Raw genomic sequence first — 19305 nt, 5'->3', positions numbered from 1 at the left:
TTGCCACCTGAAGAGATTAAAAAGAATCAGTCATCTTAATCCAACTCCTCTATTTTCTGAATGATGGAACTGAGGCTGAGAAATGATTGGTGATTTTCCCAGGGTCAAATCGGAGTGACTTAATAATTCCTCAGAGGAGACTTTAGGGCTTTTTTGGTCTACCATATTGTTCAAGAATACAATGAACATGGTTTTCTTTGCAGTGATGAAAATGTTTTGGGTATAGACAGAGGAAGTAGTTACACAACAATTTAAATGAACTCAGTGCCACTGGATTGTACACTTTAAAATGGTCAATTTTATGTTATGTAAGTTTCACCATAATAAAAATATCTTTAAAAAAATAAAAGGAAATAGTGAATTTGAGCAGTGAGGACTATTTATACCTAATACCTAAGATTCATAATTATTAAATACCCCCACTAATCATAACTGTGAAAATCTTTATTTCAAAATGGTGTGATAGATGGATTTAAACCATTTTCACCTTTCTTGTTTTAACTTGGTAGTAGCAACTTTAATCAGATTTCTACTCCTGATAAGTCGAAGTTGTTGGTCAATTGATTGCATCTCACATTTCCACACACAATAGGAAAAAAACCAGACACATCCATGACTCTAAAGCAGAAGGGCTTCTTTGGCATAAGATAATGATTTTCAGTTCCGGTCCAATTCTAACATTTTCAAATAAAGGAAGACAAGAAAATAGAATGGGGAAGGAGAGGAACAGCTAGTGTTTACTTCATTAACTTAACAGAACTCTGTAGGTAAAAGGTCTGTGCATAGCAGGTGATCCATTCCTCCTTTATAATTGGGAGCCTCCCACAAAGGCGAGAGTGCATCCTACCAGCACTCTGAAGGAAGGAAATAATCTATCCATCTCTTCTGACACAGGGAAGAATGATCTGTTGCCAGGAGCTGGTATTTCGGGCAGCATTGCCTGGCCAGATGCCAAACTCTGAGGTGGGAAGTTGGGGTTCTTGATCTGGAGAATTGCAGAATGGTAGGAAGACTCTGGGACAGGCAGTTCTCATGGAATTTGGATGGAAGTGTAACAACAGTCCAGAAATCTCCTTATGAAGAGGTTGGTGTGTCTAAGAGAAAGTCTTAACCGCTGAAAGGAAGAGCCGCAAAGGAAAGAATCAGAAGACCTATTTTTTTCCCCTGTTCACTTACAGATTTGCTGTGTGATCTTGGACAAGTCACTTCATCTCTCTGTCTTTAGTTTCCTAATGGGTGGTGTAATGTGATCTTTTCTAACTCTGATGCTCCATGATTCTCTTCATATGTGGGCCTGTGAACCGCAGGGCTGCTGACTAGCCCTGCAGATCCTTTTCCAGCCAAGAGTTGCTGCTGGTTGGTTCTTCTGGTTCCTTTGGAGCTCATGCACTCCCAGTTTTATAACAAAGCAAAAACATACATGACGGCCTCCTTGTTTTCTTATTCGATTTTACTCACAACGATATTAATACTTATCTTTTTGACTGTGGAGGTAACAACAAAAAGATCATTTCCATGAGGAAGTGACCAACCACCCAAAGCTTCCTTTTGAAGTCTCCTTTCTGTCTGGATGGACAGCAGCCTTTACTCTTTAAATAAGAAAGACTCATTAAGCCAATAGTTGGCCCAGCTTGCTCCTCTTTTTGGGTCCATTGGATGTGTTAAGGATGCCTCATTCAATTCGGTGCCTCAAGCCAGAAACTGGAAGAGGCGTCTGACCCCTCGCTATTCCTCAGCTCTCCTGAGGGATCCAGCCATCACCAAACTTGCAAATAGGTCATCCACTTCTGTCTGTCTTCAATATGGCAGCCCTCATCCAAGTTGCTGTCATCTCTCCCCTGAGCTACTGTACTAACTTCCTGATAGCGTCCTCATGCCCATGCCCTTGTCCTATCTCCCACCCATTCTTCCCATCACAAAGTAATCTTCCTAAAATGTAAATCAAATCACTTTACTCTCAAGCTTAAAACTCATCAAGGGGTCTTTCTTCCTTCCCATTGCACTTAAGATGATGTCTGAAATCCTCACTCGGGTTTACAAGACCCTCTGTGAGCTCTACAGAGTTCTCTCCCATTCATCACCGGCTCCTCCTCAAAGCCTTCCCTGTCTGTCTGTGGTGTGCTCATTCCCATCCTCTGCCTGGCTAATTCCTGCTCTCCATGTATCTCCGTGATGGAATGTCATTTCCTCAGACAGGCCTGCCTTATCTTCCCCTCCCCAAATAAATCATGTCCCTTTTACAATCATTGCAAATCACAATTATGGGTTTTATTGTTCACTTATTTATGACCTCCTCTCTCAGGAGTTCCCATGAGGTGATGGACCATGTCTATATTCTTCCTTATAGTATCCCAGTGCCCACCACTATGGCCTGGCCACTGGAAGCAAATACTTGTTGAATGACTGGCCAAGTGAGGGCCCTTTACTGAAAGTCTCCTTCTTCTGGTCACTTTATTTCCAGCTTATAAGCTACTGTTAGGAACAAAGCTTCAGAAGAGAATTTCTTTGTACATTTTTCACTTTTTCAAGAGCTCACCCTATGAAGAGGCTTTTGGTTTGGCCTAGCTGCCTACTTGAGAATTGCCATCCTGTATTCACACATGGCCTCCTGTGCTTAGAGATGCAGAAAGTTTAAGACTTTGCCAGTGATAGGCATGTCTTCAAGGCATGTAGCATGGTGATCAAGAGCGAGGGCTCTGTGGTCACTCACTATTGAGGCTGCTCTTTTCTAGCTACCCGACTTCACCTCAATTTCTTCAACTATAGAATGGGGATAATAACAGAAGGTAACTGATTGGTTGTCTTAAGGATTTAATGAGGCAACAAACGTAAAATGGTTAGTAGAATGCCTGACACAAACATCAGCTTCTATTGATATGTTTCAGCTTCTCTTGATATGTTTCACTCAACCCCAGAAGGAAAGTCCGAATGCAGAGTTCTAGGTCTGGGGAATTTCTGGGGAGGCATCTTTTCCGGTCTTCTGTCTCCCTTCTTAGACACATATAGGTTGCCCTACAATAGTTTGTGGTCCCAAAAGGTGGCAACAAAAACGTAGATAAGCTTTACTTTCCACACTATTCATTTGAAGTCATAAGCAGATCTGAAATTTCCAAGCTAGCAGTATAAAACTGCTGATGACCATTATTTATACCTTGGCCAGATGAATCATGTTTGCAATAACTAACAATATTTTAAAGGCATGCCACTCTTTCCTAGAGAGTGTTGGTCCCCTGGCATTTGGTGACAATTCAATACTGAGACCTTGGAGGTGGTCAATAGGTGACACTAACCTAAACAGAAGCCTCAGCACACCCGGTGGCAGGGTACCAAGAGGAATTTAACATTCCACTCCTACCGCCCTCCCCCGCTTCCCGGCTTCCTCAAAGTGGTTTTAAAATCAGAAGCACATCCCTAGCGCTCTGTGTAGGTGGTGATGTGGGAGGGGGTGAAATGCAACCTTTATTTTCCTAACTGCCTGTCATCCAATTCCCCGTTTCCCTCTGACTTTCATGAGTGATGAGGTCATCCCGGCGCAGAAAAATCAAACTCCTATTTTTCAGACCCAATAAAGAACGGCATTGTGTGTCTGCGTAAACACAGGCCAGACGGGCAGGGCGGCGGGGACACGAGTGGCCCGCCCTCTGGCGGTCGCAGGAGACGATGGTGCCCCGAGCTCCACCGCTCCGAACAACGGCAGGGAGGCGGAGAGGGTGCGTGCTAAAATGTAAGTTAAAATTAGATCAATAGTCAGCTTGGCTCTCTCAATCAATGCTTCGCAGGGCGAGCGTACAACCAGCTATTTATACGCTAAACCCGGCATTATCTTCCTCTTTTAGGACGCACAGATCCATTACTGCGCGCCGTAGGGGAGAGGATGCTGCAGGGAGCTGATGCATGCCACATTTCAGCCCCGCGGGCTCCGGGAGGCTGCATCCGGCCAGCGGGTGCACGAGATGGGGAGTGGGAACATACCTCCTGCCCCGGTGGCCCCACGGCTCTCTACAGTACTCCTTCCCTGGCCTGCCCCGCAACGACTCACTCCCATCCATTCCTTACCTCCACGGAATCCCTAGGGTTTACACGGGGAGTTGCGGGGCGGGGGATGGGAGGTGGGGGGGGGGCGCTCACACCAAGGGACTGCATTACGCAGTCTTTGCTCAGACAGTTGTTGCTGTAAATAGCTGCACCCTCCCTCCACCCCCGTCCAAGCACGGAAGGGAATGGGTTTACAGCAACCTGTCTGATTGCATTGTATTTCAGGCCTTGGTGAGATGGACTTGTGCTCCATCCAGCCCCTGACGCGCTAAGATAACTGGGCATTCCCAGTCCCGTTGCCCCAGTGGGTGGAAGTTATCTCCCTTACATGAAACAATGTCCACATCTGGTGTTTGTGTTGATGTTGGGAAACTTTTCAGTTTTCAAAAGATGCTACAGAAAAAAAGCGGGGGGGGGGGGGGAGGGGGGGGCGGGGGGGGGCGCACAATCTGATATAGCACAACCACCTCAGAAACACAAGATCAAATCGTATTTCTGGGGAAAAATATAGGCATTCTAGTTTTAGATATGTATACAGCATATTTTACATTATATATACGTATATAGTTTTTCTTAATTGTTGCTTTTCTCTTTTTTTGCAATTCTTTAATAAGCATGTACTACCCTTAAAAAGCCAAAGAACTTTAATGGTAGCTTACATGTACATTAGGTATATTTATAGAATTAATTTATTGTTTGACATAAAAGGATTTCGAACTAAAGATAGACACTGAGGCCTTCTTCTTTTAGAAACAACCTTTTTCCTCTTCAAATTCTTGTTGGCTTACCGCCAAAATGTATCCTGCATCTGTCCCTCTCCCCACATCTAGCTGGCTTCTAGCTTACTTACAAGTCACTATTGCTTATCCTTCACCTGGATTGCAAAAATAGCATCTCTTCTGGTCTTCCTGGATTCCCTCTCTCTTCGATGCAGCCTACCCACTCCACATAGCAACCAGATTGCTCTTTTTAAAATGTAAATCAGATCACATCTCCTTTCTTTCTTGGCTTCCTTGGCTCCCCACTGTGCTTCACTTAGATCCCCCCAGTTCTTTACACAAGAGCAAAATGTGGTATGTGGTCTGGCCCCATCCACCCTTGCTGGGCTCTCAGCTCGCTCACTTCCTCACGTTTTGTCAGAGCACGCTTTCACATGGTGCCTTCTTTCTGAGCCTTGCGCCCACAGACTCCGGGCTCTTGTGCTTCATGCTAGGGAGAATTCTCTCTTAGAAGCTCTCCTCCAAGCTGCCTCGGTGTCATACTGGCCTCAGCTCAGATAACAGAAACCTTAGCTGACCGCTGCTCATCCAGAACTCATTATCATGTTACCCTATTTTTATTTGCAGCACAGCAGTTAACTCAGATTGGTTTCTTTATCCTGTGGGTTATGAGATTATTCTCCCTTTTTGCACATTAGAATGTAAGCCCCATGAAAACCAGTTATTTAAAAAAATTTTCTTCTCTACTGTTTTGTTGGGTTCTAGAACAGTGCCTGGCCCACAGCTGTTATTCAATATATATTTATTGTATAGGTTACTGGGTGTAATTCCCTAATATATATAATTATGCATATTCTGCCTTGCATCTTATAGTTATTTTTATACCTGTATGCTTCCTCCTTTCAAGTGTGAACTCCTTGAGGCAGGATCATGCTTAGTTCATTTTATTCTTCTTGGCCTTACGGAGTCTGGCACATCACAAGTGTTTAATATGTTTATTAGATTGAGTTGCAATAAGTGAACAGCTAATAAGCTGATACAATATGACTTTACCCCACATCTCGCTTTCACCAGGGAAAATGAAAATATATTTTGATATCCAAAGGGTGACTTTATTACTTTGATCCTTATAACACCACGCAGGCGCACACACACACACACACACACACACGCTTTCGATATTTCAAAGAATGCTCATATCCATTATTTTATCTGATCTTAATACCAGCTCTGTGAGATAGACCTTATGATCCACACTTTACAAATGTGGAAACCAAAGCTCAGTGGCATGAAGTGACCTGCTCAAGCTTGAGCAGCTAATATGAAGCAGAGACAGGACTAGAGCCTGTTAATTTCAAATACCTACAAATATGGTTGCATAAGAGCACACGTGCATACATGTCTGCACTTGCTGGCATTTTTTCATCTCCACCACACTCGTGGTTTGGACCAAATGGGATCATAAATACAAAGTATCTTGCATGGACTGTGGCACATGACAGGCTCCCAATAAATGACCGTTCCTTCCTCTTGCCTACACTACAGGTTGCCATAATCTCTCCATCCCAAAAAAGAAGAATGCATCTATCTTCACTTTGTTCTTTTTATTACTAGACTAACTTCCAGGATTCTTCTATTGTGAAATATTCATGCATAATATTAATTGGATGCTGTCGCAGATCTGAACAACAGTAAATGAATTTTTGCTAACTGGCAACCTATTGCTCTTTCATCTTTTACTCTGAATACAAATCAATGAAAAATATTTGTGAATACTTACCGGAACACAGCTTAGTCTAAGTTACACAGTTCAGTGTCAACGAGGAAATGGCACATTAAAAATGCCAAAGCTTGTTAATCATGAACAAAAACTAAACCTAGCACAGCCAGAGGGGTTAAGTAACATGTAAAATTAGTTTTACAATAGGCAAAATAAAGCAAGAGCTTATTCCACCCATTCATTCATTTATTTATTTGTTGAGTATTTTTTACATGCCAAGCACTGTACCAAGTATACTAATTGATGAGGTCTCTACCAATATAGGTCTAGCAGAAAAGACAGACTTAAACCAAATAACCACACAACAGAGATCAATGTTGTGAGAAGGCAAAACAGGAGGAACTGATGTGGGAAATTCAGGGGAGAACCCCTTGAGGAAGGGATGGCTGAGCTGAGTTATGTCTCAAGTTCAGTACCACCAATGGTTACTAAAGAAGGAAGAGGAGGAAGAAATGACCAGACAAGCAAATAATAATAATGGTCACTAAGAAAAAAATGTTCATTTATTTTGAGAAAGAGAGAGCGTGCTCGTGCACGTGCGCGTGTGGGGGAGGGACAGAGAGAGCAGGAGAGAGTGAGAATCCCAGGCAGGCTCTGGGCTGTCAGCGCAGAGCCCCACGCAGGGTTCGATCTCATGAACGATGAGATCATGACCTTATCCGAAATCAAGAGTCAGACATTTAACCGACTGAGCCACCGAGGCACCCCTAACTTTTAAATTCTTTTACTGAATAAGTATTTTTTAAGTGCCTACTATGTGCCAGGTAGATGTCTAAGTGCTACAGGGCATAGTAAGGGTCAAAGACAAAAATCCCTGCCTTCATGGGCTTATATTGTAATGGGAGAAAACATACAACAAACTAATAAAGAATTTTAATAGAAAAAAAAATTAAATGGTGATTTCTTCTAAGGAAAAACATAAACCAAAGAAGTAAGACTGGGAAGTGATGAAATAGTGAGGTACAATTTTACATAGGGTAGTCCCAGACACCTTCACTGAATAATGGATTCGAGCAAGACCGAAAAATGGTAAAGGAGCAAGCCATGCTGATCTGAGGGGTAGGATGGAGATTGCAGAGGGAAGAACTCTCCAGGAGGAGGACTCTATCGGTACAATAGCCCTGAGAAGGCAGCGTACCTGACTAATTTGAGGGAGTGCAAGGAGACAGGTGTGTAAAGTAAGTGGCATAAACGAGGGGGTAGCTAGTAGGTGAGTTCAGAAAAAGTAATGGATCTTTGTGGACCTGGTAGGTGATTGTAAAGCTTTGGCTTTTACTCTGTGTGCAGTGGGAAGACACGAAAAGCTTTTGAGCAAGTGATTGACGTTATCTGATTTATGTTTTAATGGTCACTCCAGCTTCTGTGTAGAGAGCACTCATGTTCCAGGCAATGTGTTAAGTGTCTTAGATGATCTCATTTTTCTCTTCACAGTTCTGAGAGGTACCCATTCTATAGGTGAGAAAACCAAGGTATAGGAGTTTTAGTACTTACTCAAGGTCCTGTGGCTAATAAATGACAGTGCTGGAATTAAAAGCCAACCAGTGTGATTCCAGCACCCAAGCCATTAACCACAATATTACAGCCCCTCCCTAAGAGAAACTGGGATCGTTGGTGGTGGTGATGACAGTAACAGTAATACCTATTACTAATTGAGGCTTTTCTAGCCTGTTCTGGTTTTTCTCATGAACTTTATTTCATTCCCACAAAAACCCTTTCAGATAAGTATTATTGCTCTTTTATTATAGATAAGGGAACTGAGGCTCAGAGAAGTTATGTAACTTACCTATGTTCAAACAGTTTATAATTAGATGCTAGAATTCAAACCCAGGGCACTTAATCTTCAAAGCCCTTGCCTTACTCCTCCCAGATAAATATATTAAACTTTAAAATATATTTATTATAAAGGGCCTATAATTGAGTCTTGTGTTTAATTTTTTTTTTTAATTTTTTTTTTCAACGTTTTTTATTTATTTTTGGGACAGAGAGAGACAGAGCGTGAACGGGGGAGGGGCAGAGAGAGAGGGAGACATAGAATCGGAAACAGGCTCCAGGCTCCGAGCCATCAGCCCAGAGCCCGACGCGGGGCTCAAACTCGCGGACCGCGAGATCGTGACCTGGCTGAAGTCGGACGCTTAACCGACTGCGCCACCCAGGCGCCCCTTGAGTCTTGTGTTTAAAAAAAAAAAATCCATTTTATCTTTCCTTTTTTTTTTTTTTTTTTTTTTAAATTTTTTTTTTTTTTTTTTTAACGTTTATTTATTTTTGAGACAGAGAGAGACAGAGCATGAACAGGGGAGGAGCAGAGAGAGAGGGAGACACAGAATCTGAAACAGGCTCCAGGCTCTGAGCTGTCAGCACAGAGCCTGACGCGGGGCTCGAACTCACGGACCATGAGATCATGACCTGAGCTGAAGTCGGACGCTTAACCAACAAGCCACCCAGGCGCCCCTTATCTTTCCTTTTTGATTGGAGTGTTTAGTCCATGTATGTATAAAATTACTGACATAGTTCATTTAATTATTTCTACTTGTTATTTTTTCTATTTTTCCCATTTATGCTTTGTTCTTTTATGCCTCCTTTTTTTTTTACCTTCTTTTAAAGTATTTATTTTCCATGTTTCTCCTCTAGTAGTTTCTTATTATACATTCTTCATTTTCTTATGTCTTTTTTCCTAGAAAATTATTGTGCCTTCCTAGCTTCCCAATATATCTTGTAGGTTAGCATTTTTGCCATTTCACAAGTAACTCAAGAAACTTACAATAGTTTAATCTCATTTAGATCTTCTGGTTCTTTGTGACACTAGCTAACATTTGACTCCTACATTATATTCTCAATAATCTTTTCTTATTTTTCTTCTAAAAAGTTGATATTAAAAAAAATCTTGTACACATATTTATTCTTTATAGTGCTCCTCATTTCTTCCCACAGTTTACTATTTCCATCCAGGATTCTTTTCCTTTGGCCTGAAAATTTTCCTTTAGTAAATCTTATGGTGCTTCCAGAGCCAAACTCAGTCAAAGTTACTTTGTTGGAAAATATCATTATTTTGGGCTTAACTTTTGAAGTACATTTTCACTTGATAAAATTTTATTCGGTGTTGCATTTTTCTTTCAGGTCTAATGATGTTAAAGCATTATCTTCTGGCTTCCTTAGTTTCTATGTTTTTATTATTATTATTTTTAATGTTTATTTATTTTTGAGAGAGAGAGAGAGCAGAGGAGGGGCAGAGAGAGAGATGAAGACACAGAATCTGAAGCAGGCTTCAGGCTCTGAACTGTCAGCACAGAACCTGATGCGGGGCTTGAACTCATGAACTGGAAGATCATGACCTGAGCTGAAGTCAGACGCTAAACCTAACCGACTGAGCCACCCAGGGACCCCTCCATAGTTTCTATTGAAAAGTCAGCCATCAGTCTCCTTTTGATATTGAACGGAATGTGTCTCTTTTTCCTTTGGTTCTTTTCAGATTTTTTTCTTAGTCTTTACTTCCCAGCACTTTGAATATGATGTCCCTAAATGTGGTTTTCATTGTTTTTATTCTTCTTAGTGTTCCCTGTTTCCCTTCCTTGAATTTGTGAGTGGAGTGGATATCATTGATAAATTTCAGAAAAATTCTCAGTTGTTATCTCTATAACAATTGCTCTTTTCCAGTCCCCTTCTCCTCTCCTTCTGGGACTTCAATTATACGTGTATTGGATTTTTTTTTTTTTTTTTTTTACTGTGTACCATATGTCTCTTATATTTTATTCTGTTCTTTTTACTCTTTTCCCTCTCTTTTTTGTTTCAACTTGGGCTACTGTTCTTAAAAAATGATCTTGTCTTTGAATTAAAAAATCTGTGGTCTATGTTCTATTACACTTACCCAATTAATTGTTCAATTTAAATAATATATTATTGTATTTTTTCAGTTTTAGAATACCTATTTGATTTTTAAATTTTTTTAAATGAAATTCATTGTCAAATTGGTTTCCATACAACACCCAGTGCTCATCCCAAAAGGTGCCCTCCTCAATACCGATCACCCACCCTCCCCTTCCTCCCATCCTATTTGATTTTTTTAACAATTTCAATTCTCTGTTGAAATTCTTAATCTTTTATTTCATTTCTCTCTATTTTTTCATATAAAAATCTTAATGATTTTAAAATCCTTTTCTGCTAATTACCACATTTGAATTATCTGTGGGTATGCTTCTATTATTTGATTTTTTCCTCTTGATTATCAATCACATCTTCCGTTCATTTCTCATGTTAGTAATTTTGAATTGTATTATAGAAACTGGGTATCAAAAATAATCCAGAACAAAACAAAACAAAACAAAATCCCAGAATGCTCAGATGAAATCCTGTACCATCAAGGACTCTTCCTTTCCTTTGGTAGGCAGACAGGTAGGGATTGAGCTGTGTGTGAGGCTGGGTTGCAGCTTTGAGTAAATCTTGGTAGATAAACCAGTTGCCCTCCGGTTGGTCCCTGTTCTCTGCAAAGGGCATCTTTGGGCTTTCAATGGGGAGCCTAGAAACTCCTTGTATCCTTAACACTAACAGTTCTGCTCTTCAGAGGTTAGGAGCCTGCAGAGATTTGGAGAATCCCATTTCACATAGGTTCAAAATCTGGCAAATGGTTTAAAGGGAAGAACTGTTATCCATTCATCAAAAACTCTTATTTCTAGTGGGACTTTGTCTCCTAGACACTGCAGATTATTAAAAAAACTTATTCTCCCTTTCTGGGTTAGCCCACATAAGCTTTCCCCACCATCCTTAAGGGAATGGGTCTTATATTTGGCACTTCTCTGTTTTCTAATCCATTACTTCAATCCTATACCAAATACATTACTTCAATCCCATTTCACCAATAGTTCTGCTGTGTTCCTATTTTCCCAGTAGAGGCCTGCATGGCCCAAATCCAGCCTTCAGCCTATACCCACAGTGGGCATATGCTTCTTGGGAAGCCAGCAGCTGGTGATTATAAACTCCTTAGGAATTTCAGTCTAATTTCTTTCTAATTTCTTTGCATCCATCACTCTTCAGTGTTTTGTGTTGTTTTTTTTTTTTTTTCAACGTTTTTTAATTTATTTTTGGGACAGAGAGAGACAGAGCATGAACGGGGGAGGGGCAGAGAGAGAGGGAGACACAGAATCGGAAACAGGCTCCAGGCTCCGAGCCATCAACCCAGAGCCTGACGCGGGGCTCGAACTCACGGACCGCGAGATCGTGACCTGGCTGAAGTCGGATGCCTAACCGACTGCGCCACCCAGGCGCCCCACTCTTCAGTGTTTTTTTTTTTTTTTAATTTTTTTTTTTTTTTCAACTTTTATTTATTTTTGGGACAGAGAGAGACAGAGCATGAACGGGGGAGGGACAGAGAGAGAGGGAGACACAGAACGGAAACAGGCTCCAGGCTCTGAGCCATCAGCCCAGAGCCTGACGCGGGGCTCGAACTCACGGACCGTGAGATCGTGACCTGGCTGAAGTCGGACGCTTAACCGACTGCGCCACCCAGGCGCCCTCTTCAGTGTTTTTAATGATGTCTTCAATGTACCTATTTCTTTTTCCTTCTTGCTACAGTATTGCTGTTAGCTTACTGGGATCATTACATTCTGTCCAAAAGTGAAAGTCCTCAGATAAATGAATGGTTAGAAATTTTGGAGGTGAGGAGGACTTTGGCATTTACCTGATACAGCAATCTCATTGGACATTTAGAAACATAGATGTTCAGAATGGTAAAGTGATTTATTCAAGGCCCCAAACTAATGAGGCTAAAAACTAGATCTGAGGTAAATCTGGAGGCGGAGGGTTTCCTGATCCCAAGTCCAGTATTCAAGAGGAGGGAAGAGAGAAGGAGACAGGCAGAAAGACAATATAGCATGGAAAGGACTCCACCTGAAATGGAGAGCAATTTTGGAGTCTTGGCTGTAGCAGTCCAAGTGATCAGCCCTCAAAAATTCATGTTAGAAAACTTACCTGAGGTTTTATAAGTCAATCATAAAATTGAATACATGCTTCTCTCTTTTTTTTTCCTCCTTGTTTGAAAACATAAATTAGAATGAAGTACCAATGATAAGAGCCTTTCTAGAAGAGGTTACAGATGAGGCACACAGTGTGGTAATGTGAAGGATAGGAAAGGCTGCTATCAAAAAGCTGAGAATGTTACCCTTGGCACAGGGATATTGATACTGATGGGATTTCAAGGTGTCATAGGCTCATGAATTTCTCTGCTCAATACAGTAACAGACAAAGACTGGGTTGGTGCCCTTTGAAAACACACGATGTAAATGTTTCTGTCTTTTTCTATGTAAGCAGAGTTTATCACTACCACCTTTCTTTTCTCTCTCATTGTTGAGCTAGGCAAGATTTGAAAGGCAGGGAAGAGAAAGTGAAGAATTATTGATGAGATGGAAATCTGCAACCAAGAGCACAGAGACCCGTCTCTTCCCAAGACGATTCTCACCCTTCCACCAACACACCCAGCTACTGTGGTCAGCCCTCACCTTACACAAGGGATATGAAGAATCATCCAAAATCACAAAAAGTCAAAATCATGAGAAGGTACTTTAAAATAAATGTGATTTTTATGTCTACACCCAACATGGGGCTCAAACTCATGACCACAAGATCAAGAGTCGCTTGTTCTTCCAACTAAGCCAGCCAGGGACCCCTGTCCTTTTCTTGATTGCACTGTTTTATCTCTACTTAAGACGAGAAGAGGGGTTGCTAAGCAATTTAACAATGTAAACAAGGGGGTGGGGCTCAGCATCAATGGGAAGTAATACCTTCAAACTTGTTAGAGGAACAAACTGCATTTAATGATATTATCACATTATTGTCTACATGCAAATGTGTGCTATTTGTAAATGAATCACATCTCTTCATTAAGGAAGGACATCTTATTTATCATCCCGGTAGCAATTTCTGTGACAAAGTAATCCTCATTTATTTAAAATTGTCCACTATTGATAATAGCTAACATTAAAAAAATTTTTTTCTTAATGTTTGTTCATTTTTGAGAGAAAGAGACAGAACACAAGCCGGGGAGGGGTAGAGATAGAGGGAGACACAGAATCCGAAGCAGGCTCCAAGCTGTCAGCACACAGCCCAATGCAGGGCTCGAACTCACAGTGAGATCATGACCTGAGCCGAGGTCGGACGCTTAACCCACTGAGCCACCCAGGGACCCCGATAATAGCTAACATTTTTTGAGTACTTGCTATATACAGGCCTTTTCCTAAGCAAGGAACACTTTATGCAAGCTTTTGCATTTACTCTTTACAGTAAGTTGTATGAGGTAGGCACCACTATCGTTCTTCTTTTTAACAAGTGAGGAAACTTGAGACTTAGCAAGGTTAAGTAACCTGCTCAAGGATGTATAATAACTGATAGGGCTTGGTTCAGTCTGGCCCAAATGCCCACGTGCTGATGATGGTCTTTCAACGGCTCCAAACTAGTGGTGCAAATCTTTCTTTTTCAGTGATGGTCAACTAGTGGCTTTGTTCCAAAACAACTCTATTCCTTCTTTCTGCTCTGCTCAGCCAGTCCCCTTGGGTACCAGTGTTCTCTCTCAGTTAGTGGTGGCCAAGGTGAGTTGCCTAAAACATCAAAGAAGGAAATGAATGGTTTTTGGAAGCAAGACTGACTTGGTATCTTCTCTGCAGCAGCCCCCTTGCTGGGTTCCAGCACATCTCTTACTAATTGCATAGCTTAGGGTTATTATTCAGTGTTCCTTATCTGTAAAATTGGAATAATATCCCCAACCTTGCAAGGTTGCTGGGGAAATGAAGTACTGTATGTAAAGTACAGACACAAGATAGTATGTGTCAAATGCAAGTTCCTGTTTCTATCTTTTATGCATCCTGTGGGATGGATATCTCTCTTCAAAGTTAGCACCTTGTCTAGGAGATACTTGAGCTCCTTGTTGACATCCAGACTTTGCATGTGACTGGGAGAAGAAGTTTGTGAGATGACAATTTTGTGCCATCCTCCCTCCCTGCTCTCCCCCTCCCCCACCCCCAACAAAGAAATCTCATGATAATGTACCCAAGAAGTAGAATTCAGGATTCCTTCTCTTTATCTGGAGTCATCTGAAGTTGAACAGCCCTCCTCGCCTGGAGGCCATTTTTCTTCTGCAATAAATTTGTCTTCATAACAAACCGAAGCCACTGACCTCCAGGTGGAGCTCCATGAAAGAGAGACAGAAGGAAAAAGAGAAAAAACCATGTTGGCACCCCAGAGAAGCTGATAGCCTGAGGAAGACACAATGAAATGTAAAGATGGGGTGTGGTCCTTACTGGATTTGCAGGGAAGAGAGGGACATGTGGAACGCATTCAGCCAGTTTAATTCCACAGGAATTTGGAGAGACTGCCAAAGTGCTCAGCCAGCCCAGGGAGGGGTGCAAGAGAGAGGAGACATGGTCTAAGGAGCTGGCAGTCTCCGGGAGTGACAGCACATGCATTGGAGGAGGAAGAGCAAAAGATCAGTTACATTCCATGGTCAACTGTGGTGCAGCTTAGGATGTGGTTTCACAGGTGAGAGGACTATTGTTGTTTTTTGCATGCTGTTGTATTCCAGGCACCAAATTAGATGAGTTAAATGGATCATCTCATCTAATTTAACCCTAAAAACAAACCTTTGACATGAGCCCACTTTGATGGTAAAGAAATTGAAGTGTGAAGAGATTAAACCTGCCCAGGATCCAGCAGCAAGTGAGCTAGAGGATTTCAACATAGATCTGTCTGAATGCAACACCCATTCTCTCAGGAGGCCTAGAGCTCCCTGCTAACTGTAAGATTAAGCCCTTCTAACCTTCCTATGCCCCAGTTTCCTTATGTGGTGAATGGAGATAGTAATGCTATACTAGAATTGTTTGCGAGGTAAGCTTTGCTCAAATCCTTTTCTCTGGCAATGGCCACCTCACTTTAGTTCCTCATAATGGGTTATCTTTGTACCCCAATCATACTGCAAATGTTCAGACCATGGTGGACACTGACTCAAGAGAGGGGTGGGAGTAGAGAGTGACAGTTCTCGGAACTACCTCAGTTTTGTCTCGTCTGTCCTGAAGCCTGATTGTTCAGTTTTTCTTAGATCCAGTGAGACTGTACTACCTTAACCTTGCAATAATCCCCAACCTTCATTCCTCCCTGTTTTTTGTTTTTGTTTTTGTTTTGTTTTGTTTTGTTTGAGCTGAATTGAGTCTGTGTTACCTGCAACTAACAGATAGATCTGTGACCAGAACGAATACTTTCCTCATGGACTTATTGTGAGGAATCCATGAGATAAGGGAAATTACAAAAAGCAAATGACTGAGACCGTAGCTTTTTATCTTAGTAAGTAAAATAGCAATTTGGCCTTTATAATTGGGTCTTAAGATTTTCAGTTTATGGAATGCTTCATTACATCAAAAGGAAGATTTGCACAAATTTCACTTCTACTCTTCCTGCCAGGAGGAATCAAAGTGGCTAATAGTCATGTCAAACTAAAGACGCACAGCTCTCAAGTTCTCTGTGTTGGGGGTTGAGTGACTCTAGGCTGGTCATCTGGTAACTACTTTAAACCAGGTTTCCACTCGTTCCCAACTGTACCTTGTAGAATCTTCCAGAGGGCGTTGTAGATAGCCTGACCGAATAACAAACCACCTGACTGGCTGCCTGGTCGGCTGGTCAGCCACACTGCTGTCTTTACTCGGTTGAGGGTCCTGAGAGGAGAGTATAGCTGAAATTCAACATGCTATCACACCAAGGAGACTTCTTACTTGATGTGGTTCAATTGCCTTGACTGGTCACGTCTCTCAAACTGGCCAGACTGCATGGGCACACAAACACAGCCTGAGAATACAAAGCTACTTCTTTTAAGAAGAAAACAAATTTCATACTGGACATTTTAAGACTGGGTTATTTAGTATCACAAATGCTTTGCCTTTGGGCAGATGATTCAGTAGGTTTGAAGAGCTGGCCAGAAACAGCATATTTTCTGCTGGCAGTCTTATTTGTCACAAAGCTGCATATTGCTTTATTTTTTATGGACCTCAGGATTCCAGGTCTTCTTTTCTTTCTGGATAATTTCAAAACCTCTTGGTTAGAGATGAAGCCATCCTAACCTGATTCTCTGTCCTGACCACCTCCACATGCACCCCACATTCTCTGCTTTCTCTGTAGATGGTCTTGCTTCATTCTCCACCCGCCAGTCAGGGAGCAGAGGAAGCAATTTTTTTTTAAGTAAGTTTTCCTCCTTGGCTGCTTTATTACTTAACTCATACCATGTAAATCACCAGTCGGAAGGTGGCCTTTGGGTGAACCTCATTCTGAATCTCAGTTGAGTGGTGCAAAGATGGTCAGTATAATTTCCTGCTGCTTTTCACGAATCTCACTTTTCTCAGCTTTTGCCCATTAAGATGGGCTATGATCCTTTAAAATAAAGTGCCTATTGTTTGTATTATTAGCGCCCCCCCCCCCACCTCCGCAGCTCTCTGCAATAAAGCAGCAAGTCAGAGCTTTCTCTGGGAGAATTTTGGAAAAGGTTCACGGAAGGGCATCTGGTGCCATATACATACTATGATAACCTTTAATACATATGATTGCTTGGAAGAGAATCTGAATCCTACTTTGTGGTTGGCGTCCTTTTACTGCCAATGTCTTCAGAAAAAGAAACTGCACCATAATCTGATATCAGTGGATGACATTGTAGGCACCACACAGAAATCTGTTTTTGGAGCAGCCTTCTGCACGGTGGGCGGAGGGGGTAGGGAAGTGGCACTTTCCCAGTTATCTGCTCTTTTGCTAGAATCTTGGCGGCCATAGGTCAGGTAGGGTTTACCCAGACCAGATATCTATTTACAACCATACTGGTTGGGTTAATCCAACCATTTAATGCCTACCAAGCTTGTGAATGTTAAATATATGCAAGTATTAAATAACAGTGAACCTTCATCCAGTATTTACTGGATGCCAGACGTAAATCCTATCTCATCATCTGAGCAAACTCTGAAGTTATAATCACAGCTACAGTTTACTGAGCTCTTACTAGGTGCCCCCAATCATTCCAACCAACATCCATGCGCAAATTTACTTATTTAATCCTCCCAATAATCCTATGATGTGGGTACAGCTTTTCAACCCATTTTATAAATGAGGAAGCTGAGCTACACAGAGAGGTTAGGCAACTTGCTCAAGGTCACACAGTTGGCAAGCTGCGAAGAAGCCGGGATTCACACCAAGCAGTCTGATCTCAGATCCCACGTGAGAAACTACAACTGCCTCTGCAAAAGATCCATGGGGAGCCAGGGAAAATTTCCAGTTCCTCCCGTGACTAAGGGAATAGTCACTGCTTCCGCCCGGCCAGGACACCTCTGCTTTCAGGTTCTGCGGGTTCTCACTATGTGGCGGTGCTGGTATGGTGGCGGCTTTTGCTGGGGCCTGTTACTACCTGCAGATTTTTTCCATCTCTGCCGGTGTCATTCCTCAGATTTCCCTTTGAATACAGCCTTTGTCTGTTGATTTCTACAGACATGGGCTCTTCCAGTACCTGTGCAGTATCCCCACCTCTGACTGCCAAGACAGGCCTCTCTCTGGGATTGTTTACCTGGCACCGTGGCTCTGTCTGCTCAGACTATGCCCTCCATGCCCTGTCTGTGTGCCTCTCCTCTATTAGCATTCTCTGCCACATGAAGGCAGAATGTGAAAACAGCCACCTTTCTCTGCCTTTGTTAGGAAGAAACATGTTGATATTCGGATTTCAGCTAAAAAGGGACCGTCCCATTAAGCACCTCTAGGATACAACTAAATCTCCCTCAGTAATAATAGCTCGGGTGTGTTCTGATTAGTTTTAAGGATTTTACACCCAGTATCAAGTAGGTTACCTAAAAATAGGAGTCCTGCCTTCTACATGGAGACAAAACAGTAGAGGGGCATGGGTGTGGACTTTGGACTCAAACGCCCGAGTTTGCCTTTCAGCTCCAGCATGCACCTGCTGTGTGGCGTTTGACCACTTCACGGAACCTCTCTGAGCTTTTTCCTTCCATTAAAAAAAAAAAAAAAGAAAGAAAGAAAATGATAACACCACCTCAGAGAACTTTTGGAGGATTAATAATGATAGTAGATGTGAGGTTTCTGGCATAGACTAGATATGCAATTGCTTTTCTTTTCTTTCATCTAATTTCCTATTCTGCCAACATTTGTCTGTGACACTTCTCTCTCTGGAACTCATTTTAAAAAATGAGGTATTAGGATAAGTTGACTATCAAAGCCCCTTCTAGTTCTACGTGTCTCCTATATCAACCTGTATCAAACCTGAGTGCCTTCCCGTGTTGTCTCATGCCATCCTCTTAACAGCCCTTTGAGTTAGGTCCCATTATAATGCGCATTTTACTGTTGAGGAAACTGAGACTCCGGAAGAATGAGTAAATGGCTGGGGTTATTTAATGCATGTCAGCTAGGAAAGGAGGACTTGAACCCAGATCAGTGTGCTGAACTGCAGGGCTCAGACCCAAACCCAACAGATCCTGGACAAATGGCTGCTCGGCGATGGCTCTCGGTACTTGGGAGCGTTCAGACCATGCATCTCTTACCCTAAGCTATGGTGGGATGGGTCCTTGGGTCTTGCCCAGCCGGTGTGTCAACAGGACATACATCCAGGAAGATGGGAATTTCTTTGGAATGACGGGACAGCGCCACACAGGACACAGGCAGATAATAAGGTGTTACCGAATTGCTGACTGACAGGCCAGCCATCTAACCAACCTGGACAGATACTGAAGACGGTGAGCACTGAGACTGAATTGCCTGCTG

The 19305-nt window shown here is 42.2% G+C and overlaps 1 long non-coding RNA gene across 3 annotated transcripts in view; it reads left to right on the top strand.

The window, feature by feature from the left end:
• The first annotated feature begins 3465 nt into the window (after positions 1-3465).
• LOC131512599 (uncharacterized) overlaps positions 3466-19305 on the top strand; it is a 30649-nt gene continuing 14809 nt past the window's right edge. Inside the window, exon 1 of one of the 3 annotated variants that reach the window (XR_009262203.1) lies at positions 3466-3724. This is a non-coding gene — a long non-coding RNA (uncharacterized LOC131512599). Of the gene's footprint in view, positions 3725-14587; positions 15052-19305 lie in introns of those variants that run through there. The other 2 variants (XR_009262204.1, XR_009262205.1) reach the window with 2 other exon arrangements.

This window comes from Neofelis nebulosa, chromosome 5 (genome assembly GCF_028018385.1).
Source record: "Neofelis nebulosa isolate mNeoNeb1 chromosome 5, mNeoNeb1.pri, whole genome shotgun sequence".
In the NCBI taxonomy this organism is placed as follows: Eukaryota; Metazoa; Chordata; class Mammalia; order Carnivora; family Felidae; genus Neofelis; species Neofelis nebulosa.
Note: the sequence above shows the minus strand (reverse complement) of the source record. Positions and strands in the feature narration are given on the sequence as shown.